Source organism: Panthera tigris, chromosome B3 (assembly GCF_018350195.1).
Source record: "Panthera tigris isolate Pti1 chromosome B3, P.tigris_Pti1_mat1.1, whole genome shotgun sequence".
NCBI lineage: Eukaryota > Metazoa > Chordata > Mammalia > Carnivora > Felidae > Panthera > Panthera tigris.
In genome coordinates this window covers 119,539,515-119,563,109 of record NC_056665.1, presented here as the reverse complement: position 1 = coordinate 119,563,109, position 23,595 = coordinate 119,539,515, and the positions used below count along the sequence as shown (strand labels likewise).

The 23,595-nt window shown below is 47.5% G+C and overlaps 1 long non-coding RNA gene across 2 annotated transcripts in view; it reads left to right on the top strand.

Annotated features, from left to right (window-relative positions):
- The window catches only part of LOC122239665, a 50,980-nt gene extending 32,888 nt beyond the window's left edge, over positions 1 to 18,092 (top strand). For both annotated transcript variants that reach the window (XR_006218992.1, XR_006218993.1), the window contains one exon: positions 16,979 to 18,092. This is a non-coding gene — a long non-coding RNA (uncharacterized LOC122239665). The remainder of the gene's footprint in view (positions 1 to 16,978) is intronic.
- The last annotated feature ends 5,503 nt before the right edge of the window (positions 18,093 to 23,595 follow it).

The following is a 23,595-nucleotide window of genomic DNA, read 5'->3' as shown; positions in this document are numbered from 1 at the left end:
GCCCCTGAAGTCTATGGCCCCACTAGACAATTCGATTGCCACCGAGCAGATTTCTTTATGCCCTTGTAACTTTATGTATGGTCTTCTGTCTCCATAATGTTCTTGCCACTCTTCTCTCTCCCCTCCCCAACAGCCTCCCTCCCTTGGAGCCCTGGAGTGCTAGAAGCACTTAAATTCATTCTTCAGTACTCAGGATAAAGGTTGTGTGCCCTGGCACTTTCCTCTTCCTTCCCCCTCCCCCACTCTTGGTATGTAGAATTCTAAGATAGCCCCCAAGTTTCCTGCCCTCTGGTGTACATGCCTTGGATACCCTTGAGTGTGGTTTGGGTAGGGTCTGTGAATATGATGTGATATCACCCCCTTGATTTTGGCAGAAGGGATTTTGCAGATGTAAGTAAGGTCCCTAATCAGTTGATTTGGGGGTAATCAAAAGGGGGGTTATCTTGGGTGGGTCTGACCTAATCAGGTGAGCCCTTCAAAAGAGGGGTTGGGACCCTCCCTGAAATCAGAGAGATTCTCCTGCTGGCCTTGAAGAAGTAAGCTGCCATATCGCGAGAGGGCCTATGGAACGGGTCAGGTGACAAAGGCTTGAGGCAGCCTGTGGTTGCTGAGGGTATCCCCACCGACAGCTAGAAAGAAAAGAGGGGCTTTAATCATCCAGGCACAAGGAACGAAATTCTTCCCACAACCTCGTGAGCTTGGAAGAGGACCCAAGCTCCAGAAAGGCAGGCAGCCCAAGAGACACCTTGACTACAGTCTGATGAGAGGATCCAGCTAAGCAGTGCTTGGACTCTCAACACACAGAAACTGTGAGGTAATACATGCTTGCTGTTGAAGCCACGAAGTTTGTGGTAATGTGTTATGTGACAAATGAGGAGAAAGCTAGTACCAGACCCCTCCTGCGAATGAATTAATCACCCTCTGTTTTTTTTAAATGTTTATTTATTTTTGAGACAGAGAGAGACAGAGCATGAACAGGGGAGGGGCAGAGAGAGAGGGAGACACAGAATCCGAAGCAGGCTCCAGGCTCTCAGCGGTCAGCACAGAGCCCAACGCGGGGCTTGAACTCGCGTACCACGAGATCACGACCTGAGCCGAAGTCGGCTCGGCCAACTTAACCGACCGAGCCACCCAGGCACCCCGGGACTCCACTCTTGCCACTGTTATAAGCCACTCTGGTCACATGGCATCATAATTAGCCCTGCACAACTCTCACCCCTGTCACCTCTGCAGACCCCGTCTCAGTCCTCTTTGGGCCTGACACCCGGGATCTGGAAGCTGGTAGGGAGCAGTGGTAGGAAACAATACATGCTTGTTAAATTCGCGTCATGCAAAGCCAATCACTTTGATCTCCACTCACCGGATATTTTAAGCAGAGGCAATCTTTTTGACCTCCTGTGTAAGCCTGGCTCAATTCTCCATGACATTTTGTGAGTATATAAAGATTCAATTATTAATGTGATGCATCTCATAATAGCCCCTAAAACAAGCTATTGTTTCAGATCTTCCTACTAGCGTTAGGCTATCATGTTTCTCTTGGATGTTCTGGGAATATCAGATCCCCCGTAACCGCATCTTTAAAATCACATATAATAATGCTAATCCTTAGTGGGCTGTGAGCAGCTGGCAAGTTTACACTTACATACTCTGGTCTCAACTCTTAGCCAAACCTTGTCTCTCCCAGGGGCCTCTAGGACATTCCCCAAAGCACACCAGAGCACCTCTGCTGAACTGTTGGCCAACAGCCTCTGTACTCCTGTGAATGGTATCAGTTTCATTGTTGCAAAGGCACTTATACCAGCCGGTCCATGTGTCCTGACTTTGGTTTAGAAAATGCAGTCGCGGAAGCCACGTATGGCCATAGAGGCCGGCGACAGGTCTTTGAGGTTGATTTGCCTAATTCCTACCCTGCCCTCATGTACGCATGTGAACACATACACGGACATAGACATACATGCATACCCCGCCCCTTCGTACAGGCATACGAAATACCTGTAACAGGGGACACAGTTTCATATTTCTCTCTATGTAAAAAGATCCGTGGAATGAAAGCTCCTGACTGGGACTCTGGATACCCCCAAGGCACACGTTTCCTTTGCCACCATTTTGCAATGCTGGCCAGAATTTCCTTTGGCCTTAGAAAAAAAGAAAGAGGAATTTCTCATGGATCAGGGAATCCAAACCGAGGACCCTGGGGCAAGGACAGGAGAGAGAGTGAGGGTGGCAAGGCAGGCCTCTCTCTATGCCTTTGCTTCAGACATTCCTGATGTTTACTGGGTATAGACAACCTTACTCTGAGTGGTTCCCTTGCATGCAAAGGGGGCATGATAATCACTTAGCTCACGGGATTGTTTTAAGGATTACGTGAAACAGAAACAATGCATGTAAGATGCACAGCCCAAAGCCTGGTTTACAGAAAGCCATCCAGTGCCCTTTAGCTATTATCATCGTTTGGCCCATAATCAGGCTCCAAGGGGGTCTTTCAGGGTCTCAGACATGGGGTGGCAATTGACCTGCCTCCAGAGTTGCTGGCTGTTCCTCAGATCTTAGGGTCTCTGGAAGATAAGCAGGTCTTGACAGACACCTCATTACAGCCTGTTCCCCCGTCACCTCACCCCTATCCGGGAGTGGCAAGGAAGATATTTGGCAAGAAACCCAGGAGCGAGACAATACGCAGCATGATGAAACAGGAAGTCTGGTTTCATCAGAAGCCACTCATGGAGAACACCTAACTCAGGCCGCTGATTGGGCGCTGAGCCATCACTCAGCTCAAGCTTCAACAAGAAGCTTTGTCTCCATGCCCAAAAATTAAAGAACGTGGCCCTTCAGGTCACCAGGAAAATAGATCTGGTTGGAGACTAAGGGCTCATCTGAGACAGCACAGGCTTTGACCTGGGTTCAATTTTTTTTTTTTATTATTAGCATTTATTTATTTTTGGAGAGACAGAGAGAGACAGAGCATGAGCAGGGGAGGTGCAGAGAGAGGGAGACCCAGAATTGGAAGCAGGCTCCAGGCTCTGAGCTGTCAGCACAGAGCCCGACGCGGGGCTCGAACCCATGAGCCGTGAGATCATGACCTGAGCCGAAGTCGGTAGCTTAACCGACTGAGCCACCCAGGCGCCCCTGGGTTCAAATCTTAAGTCACCCCATTATTATATGACCTTGGGCACATTATACAACCTCTCTGAGCCTCAGCTTCCTTATCTTTGAAAGGGGAAGGTTAATTGAGATAACATGCAAAGAGCCTAGCAGGAGGCCTGGCCCACTCCATAAATGTGCTCGCCCTCCCACTTCCCCTCCCAGGTGTCTGGGACACCCCTGGCTGAAGGCTGAAGACAGTTGGCTGGCTGAAGACAGTTGACCACTTCTTCCTACCTGGGATGGCGTCGGTTCTTTATTATTTGCTATGACTACACATCTGGCCTTATCACCAGTTATTGACTTCAAGACCCGGCTGCTCTCTGCTCCACCTGGCTCCTTCCTGCCAGGTGGCTTCTCCTGACGCAGTTGGACAATGATGAAGGGTTGGGCCAGGTCGCATGGTGACACCAGGACTGAGGTGAACAAGTTTCTGCTTAATATTCCAAACTTAGGGGAAGGAATGACTTTAAAAATGTACACGTACGCTTGTGCGTGTAACGCACACCCCCTTGGTAAGCACAAGGTGCCCAGACACCATCCTCCTTCTAAATGTCCTGCCTGGTCCTCCCTCTGCCATTTTCATGCTTTCCATGATTCTCTTCCCGGGGCACTCCTAAGTGTTGCAGTTCCCGGGGCTCCACCCCTGGCCATCTTCTCCTCATCCTCCATATGCTCCCAGGGGGCTCGTGCCCAGGGCCATCACCCCCAACAATTCGTACTTGATCGCCTAATCCATCTGTCCCATTCCCACTCCTTTTCTGACCACAGATTTGGACGTGCGGCTGCCTCTGGAACATCTCCACCCGTGGTTCCACAGCCCTTCAGGCTCAATCCCCTCAACACTCACCTAATTCTCCTAGATTTTGCGCCCCAGTAAATGGCACTGCATGCAAAGCCAAAAGCCTAAGCAAACCTCCAATTACAGTCCCCAACCTCTGTCAATTCAATGTCCCTACTCACTCTTGACTGGATCCTCTCCTTTCCACCTCCATCCTGCAGGCTGTTGTCCTTGGTCTCCCCGCTTCCCCTCCAATACTCCAACCACTGCCTGAACAGGCTCTGCCTCCCTGCTTCATTCTCTATAATCGTTCTTAGAGAGACCTTTCTAAAATGCAGATCTCCTCTTAAAATCCCTCGAGCTCTCTTTGTCAGTCAGGGCCCTGCCAGGGAACTGAAATCACACCAGCTATTTTTTTTTAATATTTATTTATTTTTGACACACACACACACACACAGAGAGAGAGAGAGAGAGAGAGAGAGAGAGAGAGAAAGAGAGGCAGAGCCAGAGGGAGACAGGGAATCCCAAGCAAGCTCCGCGCTGGCAGCTCGGAGCCTGGTGCAGGACTCGAAACTGACCTGATCTGAAATCAAGAGTCAGACATTTAATTGACTGAGCCACCCAGCTGCCCCCATAGGGACGATTCTAACAGAGCTCAGTTAAGATTTCAGATTAATTTTTCAGATCAATTGTTGATGAAGTCTAAAGTTATCAAGGAGGACACTGAAAACACAGAAAGATCTGAAGTATCACGGGAGCGACAACCACCACCCCCAGGGCTGACAGAACAAGGGGGAGAGGTTGGGATAACTTATGCTATTACTGTTCATGCTATTAATGCTATTAATGTTGAGAAACAAATGGGTTTGACATGCAAACCCTCCCTGTGTCTCTCACTTATCTCCCTGGCCTCCGCTCGGGACACAGCACTGCCTTCCCCATCTTCTGGTCAAGTCTACAGTCATTCTGCTCTCAGACTTCCAGACTTTTCTACCTGTGCTGTGACCACCTGTCATGGAATGCTACTCTCCAATCTTTTCTGGTAAGTCATCCCTCAAGAGAGGCTCAAGGAGGCTTTGTATCTCTTTGAGAGCCTTTCCTGACCACGTCCCCTGCTTCAGGGAGGTCCAGCGGACCCTTTCTTTTTTTTTTTTTAATTTTTTTTAATCTTTATTTATTTTGAGAGAGAGACAGAGTGTGAGCAGGGGAGGAACTGAGGGGAGGGAGACACAGAATCAGAGACAGGCTCCAGGCCCTGAGCTGTCAGCAGAGAGCCCGACGCAGGGCTCAAACTCACGAACCGTGAGTTCGTGACCTGAGCCGAAGTCGGATGCTTAACCGACTGAGCCACCCAGGCGCCCCCAGTGGCCCCCTTTCTTACGGATTTCCATAACATCCTGGTCATGTCACAGTCGTATCACACTGGGTTCTCATTGTCACGTTGGCCATCTAAGAGCTCTGTAGGGCAGGACAGGGGCAGTCCCTTTGTCCTCTTTGTATCCTCAGCTTTCAATGCAATGCCTGGCACATAGTATGTGCTTAATACATTGGTGAGTGTTAAAATCAGACCCACTTCGCCTCTCACATATATAATAATGTCCTGCCTGCTTTCCCCATCAAATCCATCCTTGCTTAGGGCAGCTCTGATCATATCTGTCCAATGATCAAAAAGATCTTCAGTGGCTCCCCATTGTCTGAGGAATAAAGTCCAAACTCCTTAGCCTGCTGTCTGGTGCTTGTCTCTGACCTTCCTATCTAGCCTTATTGCCTGCTATACCTCCGCACAATACCATGTGCCCCTCCCATGCCAGGCCACCCACTATTTCCTCAATACCTTGAACTCTTCTCCCTCTGGATCAGAGTTCACCGTGCTACCTTCACTAGGAACGCCTTGGGGGGCTACCCTTGCTACCCGGTTGCGATGCTCCCCAACTCCAAAGCCTAGTTCATTGGTCACCCACTTCCAGAGACCTCCCCCCGCACTCCTTCAGCGGCGGGGGATGGAGTCCCAAACGTATAATAGGACCTTCGTGTCATTGTGGGGTCTGGGCCCTGCTCACTGGTCTAGCCTTATCTCTTTCCACTTTCCTCCTTGCTCTGTCTGCCCTGGAATGCTAGTCTTCTCTGGGTCCTGGGATGCAGGAACTGAGCCACTGAGCCATTGTGCAAGCTGTTCCCTCTGCCTGGGTGGCCGTCCCTGTCTGCCCTTCACCTCCCTCTCTTTCCTGAACTCCAGACCAAGTGAGTGCTCTTTCTTACATACTCTCTCAGCACCCCGTGTTTGTCCTTCTTCCTCAGCTACCGTCCCTATGTCTATAGGCTAGATCGTACGTTGCACGAAAGCAGGCCCTGTGTGTGCCATTACACCCGTGGCACTTCGCACAGTGCCTGACACACACTAGATGCTCAATCAGTGTGATAAATGCTGATTCATTAACAGTCCCCCCTCATTTGTAGCGTTCCTCACTGGCCTGCAGCAAAGCAGTTATGGGTGTATCTTGATTACCAGTTGGCATACCTCCCCCCATCCTGGTGATAAGCTTTTTTTTTTTTTCTTTTAATGTTTATTTTTGAGAGAAAGAAAGAGAGAGACAGAGCATGAGCAGGGAAGAGGCAGAGAGAGCGAGAGAGAGGGAGAATCTGAAGCAGGAGCCAGGCTCTGAGCCGTCAGCACAGAGCCCGACGCCGGTCTCGAACCCACAAATTGTGAGACCATGACCTGAGCCGAAGTCGGATGCTTAACCGACTGAGCCACGTAGGCGCCCCGGGAGATTTTTTTTTTTTTAAGAAACTTTTTATTTTGGACATTTTCCAAGATACACAAAAATCAAGCGAAGAGCAGAATAAAGCCCCCTTTCCCCATCATGCTACCTCTACAGTCATCGACATTTGATCAGCCTTGTTTTATATACTCCCCCTTCTTTTTTCTCTAGATTATTTTAAAGCACATCTCAGACATCATAAGTCAAACACTTCTTGAGGGTTGATGTGTCGTGTTCATTTTCACTTTTCACATAGCCCACAGCTCAGCATCTGGTCCTTAACAGATGGTAAGTGCACATTAAATTCATGAACTAGGAAAAAACGTCATTCATTCATTCATTCATTCATTTGCTAACTTATTCAACAAAGACTTCTTGAGCAACCACTATATGCCAGGCACTGTTGCCATTGGGGAATAGATCCTAGTGGGAGGATGCAGGGAGTGAATGAATGAATGAATGAATGAATGATGGCATTTTTAAAGTGACTCATAGTGCTAAGTACTATGCAGATCATTAAGACAGGACGCCAAGAGCACACACACACACAAAAAAAAGACAGGATGATGTGGTCGCAAGTGATTGAGCGGCTACTTGGAACAGGTGGTTAGGGAGAACCTCTCTGGGGAGGTGTCTTTCAACAGAGTCCTGAATGGCAAGAAGGAAGCAACGTGAGGATTGAGGGGAGAAATTACACCAGAAGTAAACAACAGCAACTGCAGGGTCTCGGGGCAGAGCGATCTCACAGTTGGGGGAACAGAGACAAGTGTGGCTGGAGCAAAGAGGTCGGGAGAAGTGGCCAGAACGGAGGTCTAAGGAGCAAGCTGCCCACATCCTGTAGGGATTTATAAGCCAAGGCAAGAAGTTTGGGGTCTGTTGCAGGTTCGTTGGGAATCCATTAGAAGCCATTGAGCAGGGGAGTGTTGTGATCTGTTTAGAAGATCATTCTGGCTGGGGTGTAGAAAACAAACCATAAGAGCAGCAGGACATAGTTTAGGAGAAAGTAAAGGTGTTTGAGACCAGAGTGGGAGCCGTGGGGACGGGGAGGCGTGGAAGACGCAGGAGAGGCTTGGAGCCAGAGTGGGTATGTCTTGCGGAGGGACCGAACGTGGAGGCGAGGGAAAGAGTGAGTCAAGGACGTTTCCTCGATTCCTCGGAGGAGAAAGGTCATCACTCTCACAGAATGAGGCCACAGTAGTGTGGCCACGTAGGTGGGGCCAGCCACGATCACACAGTTTAATTGTAGGTTTCTGCACCCACCTCAGTTTCCTCTTTTGTTAACTGGGCATGAGGATACCACCTTGAGGGTTTGTTTGTTTTGTTTTGTTTTTTGAAAGTTAAATGAGAAGGTGCGTAAAGGGCTAGCGGTGTCCCCGCGCTGAGTCAACACCCAAGGAAGGTGAGTTCTTATCCACTGCCCCACCCCAAGAACACCCTTCAGCCCGTCAGCCACAGTCTGTCTGAGGATCCATTCTGGGGAGTGGGTGGACTTCCCTCTCTCCTCTGGGAGTGTCAAAATTCCCAGGGAGAACCCATTCACCCACTCACTTGTTGGGTAATTCTTGTACTTTTGGCGGGTCCAATAGGAAGAGGCTGGGACGGCAGGGAAATTGTTGCCTGAGGGCTAAGGTTTTCTAGGATGAGTGAGACCCAGAACTCCTAGGGTAACTGGACTTCCCCGTGGAGGGGCAAGAACGCGAGGGAGTGATAAACGAGGGAGACACTGCTTCTCTGTCCCACGTGGGACACAAGGATGCAGGAACCCAGGGACCCTCAGCTCTTAGCAAAGTGTTCCTCCCCCACCTAAATGACTTCTTGAGCACAAAGAGCCCCAGGAACTTGTTGCCCTTAACCAAGAGCCCAGGAGCAGGGGCCAGGGCATCCAAGAGTTGCTCCTTCCATTATCCCCCTCCCCCAATTTTTAAAAAATTTTTATTTATTTTTGAGAGAGAGACAGAGCACAAGTGGGGGAGGGGGCAGAGACAGAGAGGGAGACACAGAATCCAAAACAAGCTCCAGGCTCTGAGCTGTCAGCACAGAACCCGACGCGGGGCTCGAACCCACGGGCTGTGAGATCATGACCTGAGCCGAAGTTGGACGCCCAAAAGACTGAGCCACCCAGGCGCCAACCCCCCCCAATTTTTAAAGTTGTGTGTGTGGTGTGCATACATGTATACGTGCACATATACATGTATATATCATATCTTATAAGTTCATATATGCGTAGAAACACTAAAAAGATATACACTAAAATGTTAATGGTGAATTTTCTCCACCTGACTGAAGGAGGAGTGATCTTCATTTTACTCTTCGTGCCTTTTTGTATTTTCCACAAGGCAATGCTTTCCAACGAGGACAAAATATTATAAAGAACCTCTAAAATATCTGTCTCTCAAAGTGTTCCGAATCTTCCCGGGTTCGAATCTGTTTCTGAAACTCTCCGTAGGGAGCATTCTGGTGACAGAGTAGCCCGCGCGTGCGCTCACACATTCATTCATTTCATTCGTTCTTGGGTTCGATGGCTATTGGCTATTTGAGTACATTACGGGTGATGGTGCTGAACCCTGTGGTAACACAAGACACATGAGGTGCGGTCCCTGTCCCCAGGAGCTTTTCAAATTCAGATTTTAAAAGCTTAAAGCCGAATACTGCAAGGAAATGAATGAGAGGAATGCAGAGAATAAAAATGTCCTGAGGACAAGCTGACTTCCAGCTGGAGGCTTCAGCGGTAGTTACAGGCAAGAAGCAGGATTGGAACTGGGCCTTAAGCTGTAAGTGGAGCTTGGATAAGTGAGGCGGGTGGAAGGGTATTCCAGGCAAGGTGAATGGCATAAGCAAAGGCACAGAGGCAGGAAAGTATTCGGGGTGTTTGGAAAACAGCAAATAAAGTCTGCTATGTTTCTTGGCTGCCACAGAACAAGTACAAGTTTATTTAATTCATTCATTCATTCATTCATTTATTTATTTTAGTTAATTAATTAATATAAATATATATACATAATTGAAATAAATAACTTATTAGGAAAGAACCTGCTAGAGGTAGAGGGTTTCTCATCAAGAGAGAAAACCAAATCACTCAGAATCTGGGGCAGCACTCCGTTACTCTTAAACAGGTGACCAAACAAATCAGCCCCCTGTGCGTACATAGGCTGCACGTCGTTGCTTGGGCACAGAGAAAGGCGTACAAATATGTGTACTAGGTGTCGACATTCATTTGGGTGGAGGAGGGCGCAAGCAAGAGAGAAGAAAGGTGGAAAAAGGAAGAAAGAAAATGAATGAAAAGTTTTAGAGAACATAATTGGGAAAAGCATAAGAAAGAATTTCTGCACAAATATGTTTGTGGCAGGCATCCTTTTTTTTTTTTTTAATTTCTTACAATGTTTATTCATTGTTTTGAGAGAGACACAGAGCACAAGTCGGGGAGGGGCAGAGAGAGAGAGGGAGACACAGAATCCGAAGCAGGCTGCAGGCTCTGAGCTGTCAGCGCAGAACCCAACCTGGGACTTGAACTCACAACCCAAACCATGAGATCATGACCTGAGCCGTGCTTAGCCCACCGAGCCACCCAGGCGCCTCCCAGGCATCCTTTATAATGGCAAAAATGTGAACAACTAAAATATTTGGGTATAGATTTTAGTTGAAATAATTATGGCATATTTGTACCACAGAAAAAGGTTTTAGGGGCGCCTGGGTGGCTCAGTTGGTTAAGCATCAACTCTTGGTTTTAGCTTTAGCTCATGGTTCTTGAGATGGCAAGGGTTCGAGCCCTGCGTCGGGCTCTGTCCTAAGCATGGTGCCTGCTTGAGCCTCTCTCTCTCTCTCTCTCTCTCTCTCTCTCTCTCTCTTTCTCTGCCCCTCTGCTCGTGCCCTCTGTCTCTCTCTCTCAAAATAAATAAATAAATAAGCTGAAAGGAAAAAAAAAAGAAAAATTTTTTAGTCCTTAACAGTGATAGAGCACACGACTCGATCTCAGGGGTCGTAAGTTTGAGCCCTACATTGGGCATAGAGATTGCTTTTTAAAAAGTGATAGAGCATATATAATTGTTAAAATGAAATCGTGTTTAGGAGACATATTTTAAGTGGAAAAATTATGTAATAGTATGTATACGAGCCCAGCTGTTTTGCACATGGAAGGTATTTCAATAAATGGCTGTCGGTGGCTATGGGATTATGTATTTTCTAACAATTGCTTTTTTAAGATTTGGAAAGTTAGCAAGAACTCTAAACTGGTTTTAAGTTACATTTTCTTATTTACTGGATTTGATCCCAGGCATTATCTTCCTGTTCGTAATTCATCTACTGGCCCCCCTGGAGCCCTCTGGCAAGGGCTGCAGTCAGTGCAGCCTGTTTCCTAAAATGCCCCACACGCAGAAGACTTGTCCCGCTGCCCGTCCTGGGGCTTATTCACAACAGATCTGCAGCCCCAAAATAAACAGCCAGGGTGTTTCCTCTTCCTAAAGGGGAAGCAGAAACCCCTGATGAGCAGAGGGAAGGGTGAGCCCTGTCTAGACCATCATCCAGGGGGAATTCTGTCCACCCAGTTCCCCCTGGAAATCCCCGAGGCCCGGAGCAGCTCTGCTGACTCAGGCCACCCATTCGAGGGCGTCTTAGAGCCCAGCTGACCTTCCCTCTCCAGCACCCAGCTCCGTCCCATCCCCCAGAGCAAATTACCCCAGAGGCACTGTGGTGCAGGGTGATCTTTCAGAGGAGAATTTGCTCTCAGATAAGGTAATGGGTCCAATTAGAGCCTCCTTGATGGATGGGCCTGTCAGGTCCAGCCTTGGGCCCAGCCTGGAGATAATTCTCTCCTCCCAACCCTGGGAATGCAACTGTCTGGGTCTTGGCCAGAGAGATTCAAATAACAAAGAGACATTTCAGGAGTATAGGTAAACGGGCTCCACTATTGTTTCTGAGTAAAAGAATTAACTATGGGCAAGTTGTCCCTCAGGAGACATTTGGCAACCCCTGGTGACATTTTTGCCTGTGATAAGTGGAGGGTGTGTGTGTGTGAGGCTGGCATCCAGTGGGTAGAAGCCTAGGATGCCGCTACGCACCCCAGAATGCCCAGGAAAGCACCTTCCTTGTCAAAGAATCATCCAGTCCCAAATGTCAATAGTGCCTAAGGTTGACTAACTCGGGTCTAAGTTATGTTTGTGCTTTACAAATGCAAATAAAAGGGGTTCTGAGGAATCCCCAGACTTGGGGATATCTGAAAAGGAAGACCTGTTGGGGGAGAATTTCCCTAAGCAGCATTATTTCCAAGCTGCTGGTCCCCATCAAAACATGCTATAGATATATTTCAAAAGTATTTTTTTTAATGTTTATTTCTTTTGAGAGACAGAGAGAGAGAGAGAGAGAGAGAGCAGGGGAGGAGCAGAGAGGGAGACACAGAATCCGAAGCAGGGCCTGGGCTCTGAGCTGTCAGCACAGGGCCCCATGTGGGGCTCAAACCCACGAACTGTGAGATCATGACCTGAGCTGAAGTTGGAAGCTTAACCGACTGAGCCACCCAGGTGCCCCTATTTCAGGAGTATTTTTAAAGCAACTGTCCTCGGGGAGCCTGGGTGGCTCAGTCGGTTAAGCTTCTGACTTTGGCTCAGGCCCTGATCTCACACCTCGTAGGTTTGAGCCCCACATTGGGCTCTGTCCTGAGAGCCTGGAGCCTTCTTCGGATTCCGTGTCTCCCTCTCTGCCCCTCCCCTGCTCACACTCTGTCTCTCTCTCTCTCTCTCTCTCTCAAAAATAAATAAACGTTGAAAAAGAATACAAAATAAAGTGATTGTCTTCTAAGAACCTAGGAAAGGGTAGAGGACGGAAGAGGAAAGACTTGGTTTATAGCCACTAGCTTTGCTCTGATTCTGAGCATTTGGTAATTAAAAGTTCCTTTTGTCAGGAACCCAGCAAATAAACCAGTAGAGTAAAATCCGTATTTTTCATGTTAATCCTTATAATCGTCTGGAACCTTGGAAATATCTTTGACTCTGCCTGAAAAAAAAAAAAAATCAACACCATAAAAAGTGAGCTAGAAATTTAATAATAACCCTTGAGTTTATTTAACTCATAGGTGGTCAAATGTTTCTGTGTAGAGAGCAAGATGGAGTCACTCATGTCAAGCAGAGGCCCGTTTCGAGCAATGACACAGCAGGTAAGGGTACTGCAGCTACCAGATTATCACCGAGACCAAAGTCAGCTGACAACTCACTTGGACCTGTTAAGCAGAAGCAGAGGAGGTCTGCAGGGACCCAAGATCAATTAAATCCCTTTCAAAAAAGGGAAGATTTTTGCAGCAAACGGTCAGACTCTTCAGACATGACCCCTCTTTGTCTGATCACTTCAAAAAGGCAGCTGCCACTGAAGGCCCTGCCCAGTTGATCTCGGAACAGAACTGAGATCCTTCACTGCCTGAACATAATAAGCCGTAAGTGCTGAGAGCTGACCCGGACCGGACTGAGGCCTTATCTCAACCGCACGCACACACAGATTGACTTCACACTTGGTTTGTTAACTTCCTACCCCTTGTTCTATCTTGTTTGTTGTGTGGCTCATCTTGTGTTCTGCCGTGTGTGCCTGGAAGAAGCCAAGTTAATCACCCGGGGAAATGTCATTGAGTTTGGAATCCCAAAGCTGCTTTTTTTTTTTTTTAAATGTTTATTTTTGAAAGAGAGCGAGCGTGAGGGAGGGAGGGGGAGTGACAGACGTGGACGGAGAATCCCAAGCAGGCTTCCCACTGTCAGCGCAAAGCCCGACATGGGGCTCGAACTCATGAACCGCGAGATCGTGACCTGAACCAAAGTCGATTGCTCGACCCATTGAGCCACCCAGGCACTCCTCCAAACCTCCTTTGTAATTCCTTTAGCCTTGCTTTATGACTGAATAAAGCTGACATTGTGGAAAGACACAACTGTGTGCGTCTTCATAGCGTGTTCATGACACCACGGTTGAAGTTGCTTCGGTAAAGATTTAAATTAGCTGTGTCGACAGAAGGTCGGTCAGACCTTCACTTTGCTTCTCCCTACAAATTCTGGGTAATGACTTGGACATTGCGAGCCTCTGATAGCATGCTCTTACAGGTTTCCTCCTCGGACTCATTCCCCAAGATCCGATTTGATTCACGGAGCATTTACTGAGCCCTTCCAATGTGCCCAGCAGTATGGTAGTTGCTGAGGACACGCGTAGCGCGCAGGTGCTAATTTGGAGTTAGCGTCTCTAGCATTTTGAGACTAAAGGCTTGAAAAGGTGGTGTTGCCTCGAATGGAAGACGACACTTGGTGAGTAAGTGGGAGCTGGATGGGGCTGGAAGATAATGATGACTCAGGGCTTGAGACGATCAAGGACATCCCAGGGGGAAATGCTGGTGAAGCCGTGGGAGCTGGAGGGTTGGATCTCGGGTGAGAGTGTGAGCTCAAGATCTAAATGTGGAAATCGTCCACGTTAAGATGAGTCCACTGAGATGGGCAGAAAATAGAACAGAAGCCCGAGGACTGCACCCTGAGGTGCGATTCACAGTTGAGAGGTAGGAGGAGGAAGAGATCGCAGCCAAAAGGAGATGAGTAGGAACAATTAGAGAAATAGGAAGAGAACCAGGAGAGCACATAGCCGTTGCAGTTGAGATGGGAGAGGTTTTGGTTTTGGTTTTTTAGGAGACAATCAAAAAGTGGCAAAACTTTTTTTTTTTTTTTAATTTAAGTGTAATTGACATACAATAGTCTGTTAGTTTCAGGTGTGAGAAACTGTCAACGCTTTATAGCATGAACCCTGAGGAAAGGACCCTATGGATGGAGGGTGTTCTGGTCTGCCCAAGCCTGTCCCAGTCTTAGTACTGAAGGGCCTACATCTCAGGAAACTAGTCAGTCCTGGGCAAACAGGACAGTTGGGGTGTGCAAAGCCTTGAACTACAGTTTAAGTTGGGGCACCAATAAAGAGTTCGGCAGCCAGTCACGTTAATACATACCCTCTAAGACACCGCATTAAAAAAAAAAAAAAATCAGATTCTGCATTTGCCACATCCTCTGAGCACGACCCTGGCTCAGACACAGGCCAAGGTTAATAAACTACACTAGCTGGATGCAGTCTTTGAAAACCTTTGAACACTTCTTGAGGTTTTTGGCCTGGAAGCATTTCCTATCGTAAAATTTAGTTAGCCAAGCTCTTACTTGGCTCAAGTTCTGTTTCTCTAAATTGCCTTCACTCAAGTGATTGCTTTTACTGGAAACTCGGCTGTCAAAATAAAGTTGATGGCCTTTCAGAAAAGAAAGTAACCCTAAAAACTGACGCACCCGAGAGAAGGATGAAAGAAAATGAGCATACTCCATCAGAGCTATGGATTCAAGTTTTAGGAAACTGCAACAGATTTGGGGGACTACGAGGTATATCTCTGGCAACTTCCAGAAGCCCGTAGCTTTTCTGAAGACCAGACGTATTGTGTTTTGTGGGTGATTGTCGCAAAGCTCTTCTGTTTCCTGTGGTGCTTGGAAATCCGGGGACACTCTGAATGATTGTTATGTTTTTTGTTTTTGTTTTTCTACATGCTTCTGGTTCTACCCATTTCCTTTCAGCCAGAGGCCGAAAGCTGGCAGCCTGTGGGCCAATTCAGCCTGTGAATGTGTTTTGTTTGGCCCACAGGGTGTTTTTTAAAATTTTCTATTAGTTGCCAGCATTTAAAAATCAAGAGACTTCGCGCACACACACACACACACACACACAAATCAGGATTTCCTGCTTTTCTTGAAAAAATGATAAGATCTGAAGACATTGGGGCTACATGTCCACATGGCAATAGCCCGCAGGAGCTGAGTGGCAGCTGCCCCCTTGGGCTAGGCATGTGCCCTTGCCTTGGCCTCATCCCCACCTGGCCTGCTACCCTCCTTCAGTTTACCTGCCAGTTCCATCCTAGGACTCCGCAGAGAATGAGGCTTCCAAAATACCTCGGTCGTTAGTTCTAAACCACTCGCCTTGACGTGTTTCCTGTTCTACATCCCAACTCGTCCCCAAGCCTTGGATGTTCTGCTGTCATCGACTGATTTCCTGTTTGTGGGTTCGACTCATCCCCCTGGCTCAACACCTGGCACCACTCCCCATGTTACCTGTGCTTCCTGCCCACCCCACCCCTGCCCCTCTCAACCCAGAAGACCCACCCATGTTCCACGCTGCTGGCAGCCCTCCAGCCCATCCACAGGCACCCCCACTTGGCTTGCTGTTCCCTCGCATCTGTCTCTGCTTTTATTCCTCACTTACTATCGCCCTCCAGTCCTCCCTGGTTGCTCAGCTTTGGCTCCTGTTTCCATCCTTGAAATCGTCCCTTGGACTTGACTAGAGTGCAGTTCTCCTTCTTCTGTCTCTCGGCCTCCTTCCCTTAAGCAAATCCTAACATTTCGGTGGCTTAACCTAATAAAAGTTTACTTCTTACTCGTATAACAGACAAATGGGAGTTTTCCTGGCCCAAAGGCAGGACCCAACCTCCTTCCAGCTGTGGCTCTGCCATCCTTGAGGGCCTCGGAATCCTCCTTATCCAGCTCGGAGGTAGCGAGGAAGGAGAGAGCGATGAAGGAACCACTGTTTCTTAATTGTTTTATATTTATTTAATTTTGAGAGAGAGAGAGAGAGAGAGACAGAGTGAACATGAGCAGGAGGGGGGGCGAGGGAGAGGGGGACAGAGGATCAGAAGCAGGCTCCGTGCTGACAGCGGAGAGCCCGATGTGGGGCTTGAACTCGCAGACAGTGAGCTCATGACCTGAGCCGAAGTCAGATGCTTAACCGACTGAGCCACCCGGGTGTCCCAAGGGACCACTGTTTCTTAAATGCCTTCCAGCCTGGAAGCAACACCTGTCACCACCACTCACATTCCGTTGGTGAGAGCTAGTCACGTTACCACACAGATGGAAGAGAGGACAGGACCTGTAGTCTGTGGGTGGGGTGCCATCCCCCAGTGACAGTCTTGCTATGAAAGGGAGAGCCTGAGCTGTGTTGGGGGGGAGGGAGGGCTGGCTATCTCTGCCCAGCACCCCGGCCAAGCAGAGGCCCAGATAGCCGCTTCCCTGGCTGAGCGGGTACTAGTATCATCAGATGTGGGAAGGGAGGTGCACACTTTTCTCCAGCATCATGGAACTCTCCACAGCAACTGACAGAAACCCAAATCAGCTAAGAAGGAAGAATATTTGGGGCTCTCATGCCTGGGAAGTTCAGGGGGTTGAAGTTGCCTGAAGTACGATTGGATCCAGACACAAATAGGGATGTTAGGTCTCTCTTTCTCTCTCCATTTCCCAATCTTGACGAACCCCCCCTTTCTCTTCTCCTGCAGATTTTCTCCACATGGCAGAGAAGCTGGCAGACCACTGACTCTGCATCACATCCTCCCAGTTCCACGTTCTAAAAGGCAACTCCCCTTCTCCTCCGGCTCCAAGCTTTAAAAACCACAGAGAAGCCTGGCCGGCTGGCCCGGCAGGAGTCACAGGTCTACCAGGGAGGTGGATGAACCATGAGCTCCTCTCCCACCACATTGGAGTGAAAGAGAAGCAGCTTCCTCAAGGAAGCCGGGACTGCAGAACAGAGAAAGCAATAAACGTACAAACCTTTGACTGCACAGCCTCTGATTATACCTCTGTGGTCAGCCCAGGGTCTGGGCCTCAGTGTAGGTCCTGGGAAGCAGCCTCCTGAGACCAGCCCACTCCTTACGCACTGCTTAAGTAGAAGACATTGTTTCCATAAGACGTGATAGTATCTTCATGACTTCCTGTGAATTCACCAGAGTTGGCAAGGGCCTGTTGACAAGTTTTTTTTTTTTTTTTCCCAAGACCTGAAGACCTAGGAAGAACCATCAAGGTCTACCAAAGGGATATATTTATAAAATGAAATCTCATTGGAAAACCCATGCTTTTCAGGCAGAAATTTACGTCAGATGCGGAAGCACCTCTTTTATTCATCCCTCCAACGAATAGTTACCAAGCAACTGCCATGTGCCCAACTTGGAGTCAGGTGCTGCACATGCAATGGATACGTTCCAGTTCCCTGGCCTCACCAGCCTTAGAGTTTCTGCACGTAAGGAAACACAGTTAAGGCAAAAATGTGCTACGGTGACCAAGTCTGTAAGATAACACGTAATGTTACACAAACAAATAAACAAAAGCCACCCTGAATCAAGAGCTTCTCAAGAGTGAAGAAATTCCCGAGATACTAAAGAAATGAAGGCATGAATCAGGAGGAAATAGCAGTCAGAATATCTTGAAATTCATGATGTGTGAAAGCACTTCTGGAATGTAGGTTTCCCGGTATGCTACCTTACCTGGTATGCTGTTGGGGCCAACCACCCTCTGTCTCCTTCCCTAATTGCTACTTAGTTTTGCTTGGAGATTTTTTTCCCCCATGAACACCCATTTCCCTTCAATGTTTATTTATTTATTTTGAGAGAGAGGGAAAGAGAAGGAACAGGGGAAGCGCAGAGAGAAGAGGGGAGAGAGGATCCCAAGCAGGCTCTGTACTTAGTGCAGAGCCTGACGTGGGGCTCAGTCTCACAACCCGTGAGCTCGTGACCTGAGTCGAAATCAAGACTCTGACGCTTAATCAACTGAGCCACTCAGGTGCAGATTTCCAATTTTTTATTGTTAAGTCAACAGCAATTGTTCCACATGTTCAGAACTTTATAATACTATTAGTACACAGAGTAAAGAAATCCTGTACAGTCTAGCTCTTGATTCTTTTCATAAACTTTAAATTTTGGAATAATTTTAGATTTACAGAAAAGTTGCAAAGATAATACACAAAGTTCCCAGATACCCCTCACCCAGTTTCTCTTAATAGCACCTTTGTCAAAACTAAGAAACAAACATCGGTATGCTACTATTAACTTAATTCCCTACTTTATTGTGATTTTGCAGTTTTTCTCCTAATGCCCTTTTTCTGTTCCAGGATCCAGTCCAGATACCACATTGCATTTTGTGGCTCTTGATTTTTAAGGATTATTATTCTTCAGGCATGGGTCAATTCTGCCTCTTTTCCTCCTTGCTGCCAATGCTTTAGACATTTCATGGTTCATTAGCACCTGCTCTAGAATGAGAGCAGGGGAAGGAAACAATTTTGAAATGCAAATTAGCCAAATGTTGTTATTTATTGGTTGGTGGCCGTTAGCTCAGTTGCTAATAAGGCCAAGGTTATTGGTTTCACGTCTGTCTGTGAGTCAGCTGGCTTAGCAATGACAGGGGAAATTTTGACCTGTGGCCATTACTTGCACCCTAAACCCTGTCCAGCCTCTATTACATGCAAACTTTTTGCCAGAATGGGGTAATGGTGGGAGTGCCTATCCTATTACCTTGCTACTTAAAGTGTGTTTCATGGACCAGCAGCAGAAGAAATGCAGATTCTAGGCCCCACCTGGGTATAGGGATCAGAATCTGTACTTTAACAGATCCCCAGGCGATGAAGAAGCATGGCCATTGCGAACCTACACTATGTAAGGTGCTAGAGTCTCAGAAAAGCAAGCTCATCTCGCCACCACAGAGCATAGAGTCTGGTAGGGATTCCAGACAAGCAAAATGGCAATTACAGTTACAAAGGCATACGCGATGATAGGGTACTGCTAGAGAACAAGAGAGGGCCTAATCTTGAACTGGGGGACCAGAGTATTTTCAGAGAATATTATATTTGAGCTGAGACTTGGAGAATAAGAAGATTTAGCCACTTGAAAGAGGGAGGAAGTACAGGGGGTGAGGGTGAAGGAAAAACGGGTAGGGGTAGAGGACTCCGGGGCAAAGGAGACCATGGTGTCTCCTGAGAATTGCACATAGTGTAACATGGCTACAGCCTCCTGTGCCAACACTGGGAATGTTTGATGGTGACGATCCAGAGATTTCCTTCTCTCTGTATTCATCAACATCATCAACACGTATTGTTGAACACAAACTATATGCTAGGCACCATGCTAGGTGTTGAGGATATGGGTAATAAATGTCCCAATCCCATTAGATATGGGACTCCAGGTCGGGTCAGTTACATATTGTATTTACTCAACAACTGGAGGTAAGAGGTGCATGATACATCAGAGGCCTTGTGGGTACAGCTCAAGGATCCTCCAGATGGAACAGTCCAAGGGAGGCTGGACCTGTGCTCAGGTAGGATCAGTAGAGTGTGACCAATATTGAGGGGTTAAGGGAAAGGGTCCCAGCTAAAGCATCCTATGATAAAAGCGTGAGTCCCATAGAGCCAGGAGATGATGCTAAGGTGAACACCATGTGGGCGATGGGAGGTACATATATTAGTTTTCTCTTGTTGCATAACAAATCACCAAAAATTTAGTAACTTCAAATGACACCCATGTATTGGGTGACAGTTCTGTAGCTCAGAAGTCCAGCAGGCACAGGTGGACTCTCTGCTTGGGTTCCCACAAGTCAAGGTATCAACCAGCTGAGCTTTTACGTGGAGGCCCCCCAGGAAGAACCCACTTCTAAACTCATCCAGGTGTTGGCAAAACCCAGTCCCTTATGGCTGTAGAGTATGTATGTATGTACCTTGCTGGCTGCCAGCCAGGGTCTGCCCTCTGTTCTAGATGGCACACACACTCCTTCCCAAGTGGCCCCTAACGTCTTCAAAACCAGCAACACTGCATCACACCCTCCTTGTGCTCTGAATCTCCAACTTCCTCTTCTCTACCAGCCACAGAGAGCTCTCCTCTACTAAGGGGCCATGAGATTAGATCAGGCCCACCTGGATGATCTCCCTGTCTTAATTTAAGGTCAACTGTGCCATACAATATACCACAACCACAGGAATGATCTCTCATCCTATTCAGAGGTTCGGGGGATTGGGACATCTATGGATGTGGACTGGGGGACCATTTCAGAAATTCTGTCTACTACAAGAGCTAGGAATCTAAATGAAGGTTTGGAATCCTAACTGGCAGGGCTTGGTCAGCAGCTAAAGTTCCAGAGGAGACTTGTAGCAAGGGCAGAAATGGAGTCTGCATTCTGATGACCCCCCGGGAGGCATGCCTGAGCACTGTGGTGATTGCACGAAGTCAAAGGAGGTCTCATACCCACTCATGATCTATCTGATTTCCTGTAGGATTCTGGTGGTCTTGGCTACTTCTGGGGCCAAACTCTTCTTTCCTCTGTGTTAGATCAGTCTGTGAATCTTCTCACCATCCCCATAAAGGGGCCCTGTGATGTTCCACAACAGTCCAGACCTGGAGTTCCATCCCATTCTGGCCTATGCACAAAAAACCACTCATTGTGTTATGGTGGAAGCAGCAGGCCTTACTGAGGTTTGAGACACGCACCCCAGAGTCCCCCTGGTAGCACTAAACACCTCTTTCCTTCAGGGTCTTCTGTGATTCTTGGTCCCCTCGCCCTCTCTTCTCTCCAACTTCCCTTCTCACGCTGGTTTACTTCTTCCTACCTCTCATAAGCCAACCTGTTCCTCCTTTATCATATGCACAAAAGTTCCATTTTCCTCAGCTCCAGACTTTCTTGGCACGGCTGATGGTTTGGCTAAAGTTTTTGCTGTCATCACATATAAGGATCTACTGGATTCAGTCCTTAAGTCAAGACCGCTCTCCTCCCAAGTCTCTGTCTTCCTGTGGGAGCGAGGGTGAATGAAGGTGGTTTCCTTCTTCCAGTTTCCTGCGCTGTGGATGGGAGTGCAGGTGTAATAGGGACACAGGGTTGGAGCACCTCTCAAGCAGGTCACAGGTCACAAGAAGACCAGCAAGGGTGATTTGGAGAGTGGAAACCAGGTCCCAAATTAGGCAAGCATTTTGTACTAATAGAGGGAGCAGGGAGTGAGAGAGCAAAGCCTGTTTTAGGAAGTGAGGAAGGAGTACAGCATTGGACCTTGAAAGAAGATTAAGGTCTAGTAAGTGGAGAAGAGGAAACAGCCTTTCAGGTGGGGCCCTGTTGACAGGAAAGACCAGAGAGAAGGACTGAAACTTGTCCATTTCCAGACCTTTCTGCCTAGAGTGAAGGGCGGTCACAGAACCTGCTGGGTGTTAAGGCCAACTTGCAAAAGGCAGAGAACACAAGGCTATTACTAGACTTCACTCCTACAGGCAGTGAGGAGCCATTGAGGTTTTGGGTGTGGCGTGTCAATTTGTGCTCAAGGTCACTTCTATTGACTTAGCTGGTATGTTTGCCAGTCTACCTTCAGATTACACACACCTGCCTTTACACACACACACACACACACTTCCAATTCACAAAAGAGCAACTCTTTGACGATATAAGAACTTGCACTGACCTTGTGTTTTCCCTTGGCTTAGTGATTCCTTAGTTCACAGCAGAACTGCCACTGACAGGCAATGTATTGGATATGATTAGCTGGCTCTCAGTATCCAGTCCCACTTTTTCACTGGGTCTTCTTAAAAGTTAGAGAGCTATATATAGGCACGCATTGGTGGCTCATTCGGTTAAGAGTCTAACTTCGGCTCAAGTCCATGATCTTGCAGTTCGTGAGTTGGGGCCCTGCGTCAGACTCTGCACTGACAGTGTGGAGCCTACTTGGGGTTCTCTCTCTCCCTCCCTCTATCTCTGCCCCTCCCCCACTCACTTTTCTCTCTCTCTCTCTCTCAAAATAAATAAATAAATAAACTTAAAAAAAAAGCTAGAGAGCTATCAACTCTGTTTCTCGTACTCCTTTGTGCTAGGGTTCTGAATGATATAAATTAAGTTCCATTAATTAGAAGTACTCATGAGAGATTTAAAAGGCAGAAGAGAGTCTGGGGTCACCTTCCTGATACTTTGGCTATGTTCTGCTGACAAGAAATGTCAAGGCCATTTGGACATCTACAGCAGCATTCCAGTGTTCAATTTCCAGAGCCACAAGTGCCAAGTGGAACTTGTGACAGACGAGGAACAGGTGGTAAGTGATCCCTGGATTACAGCCATGGTGGTGAATTCTTAAACCAAGCTGTCTTATTAGTAGCCTCCTGGTTCTAGAGGAGTTGCAGCTCCCCTGGCAGGCCAGTTCTGCGGTGTTCTTGTATTCATTCCAAGAGGGTGCTCAGTCCTCCAATCCTTTTCATAATTATAAAATTATTAATATATTGCTTGTTTAAAATACCTTGAGTGGCTTCTGTTTCCTGCTCTAAAACTTAACTTCTGCAGCAAGAGGGTATAAAAGCATCGTTTTTCACTAAATAGACTCTCAAAATATTCTTTTTTTGTTTTGAGAGAGGGCACAAGTGAACAAAGAGCAGAGAGAGAAAGAGAGGGGAGAGAGAGAGTGAGAGAGAGAGAGAGAGAAAGAGAGAGAGAGAGAGAGAAGCGGGGCTCACCCAAAGCAGGGCTTGTGCTTACCCAAAGCAGGACTCGAGCTCACCTGATGTGGGACTTGACCTCATGAACCATGAGATCATGACCTGTGCCGAAGTCAGATGCTTAACAGCTGAGCCACACAGGCACCCTTCTCAAAAAATATTCTTTTTTAAAAAATTGTTTTGAGAGAGAGAGACAGAGTGTGAGTGGGGGAGGAGCAGAGAGAGAGAGAGACACAGAATCCAAAGCAGGTTCCAGGCTCTGAGCTGTCAACACAGAGCCCGATGCGGGGCCCAAACCCAGGAACCGCGAGATCATGACCTGAGCCAAAGTCGACATCCAAACTGTGATGAATTGAGGAGTATGGAGCCACATGCCTCATAACACATGAGCTTTTCTAGGATAACATCCCCACAGTGTGATACATACATTCCTAATGATACATATGCCTCCCTCTATGGGAGGATTTTGAATAGTACACGGGTGAACATTTACGCAATTTTAACAGATGTGTACTTATTTTAATGTGTATTAGAAGAAAATTTACAGGTAGCACATCAGGCCTGATTTCGTGAATGACATAACCTAAATTGTTAAAAATTACTCATAAACAGCGTTGCTTATGGCAAGGCTAGAGTGGTAGCAAATACTCCAGCAGAACATGTCAATTGATCTTACA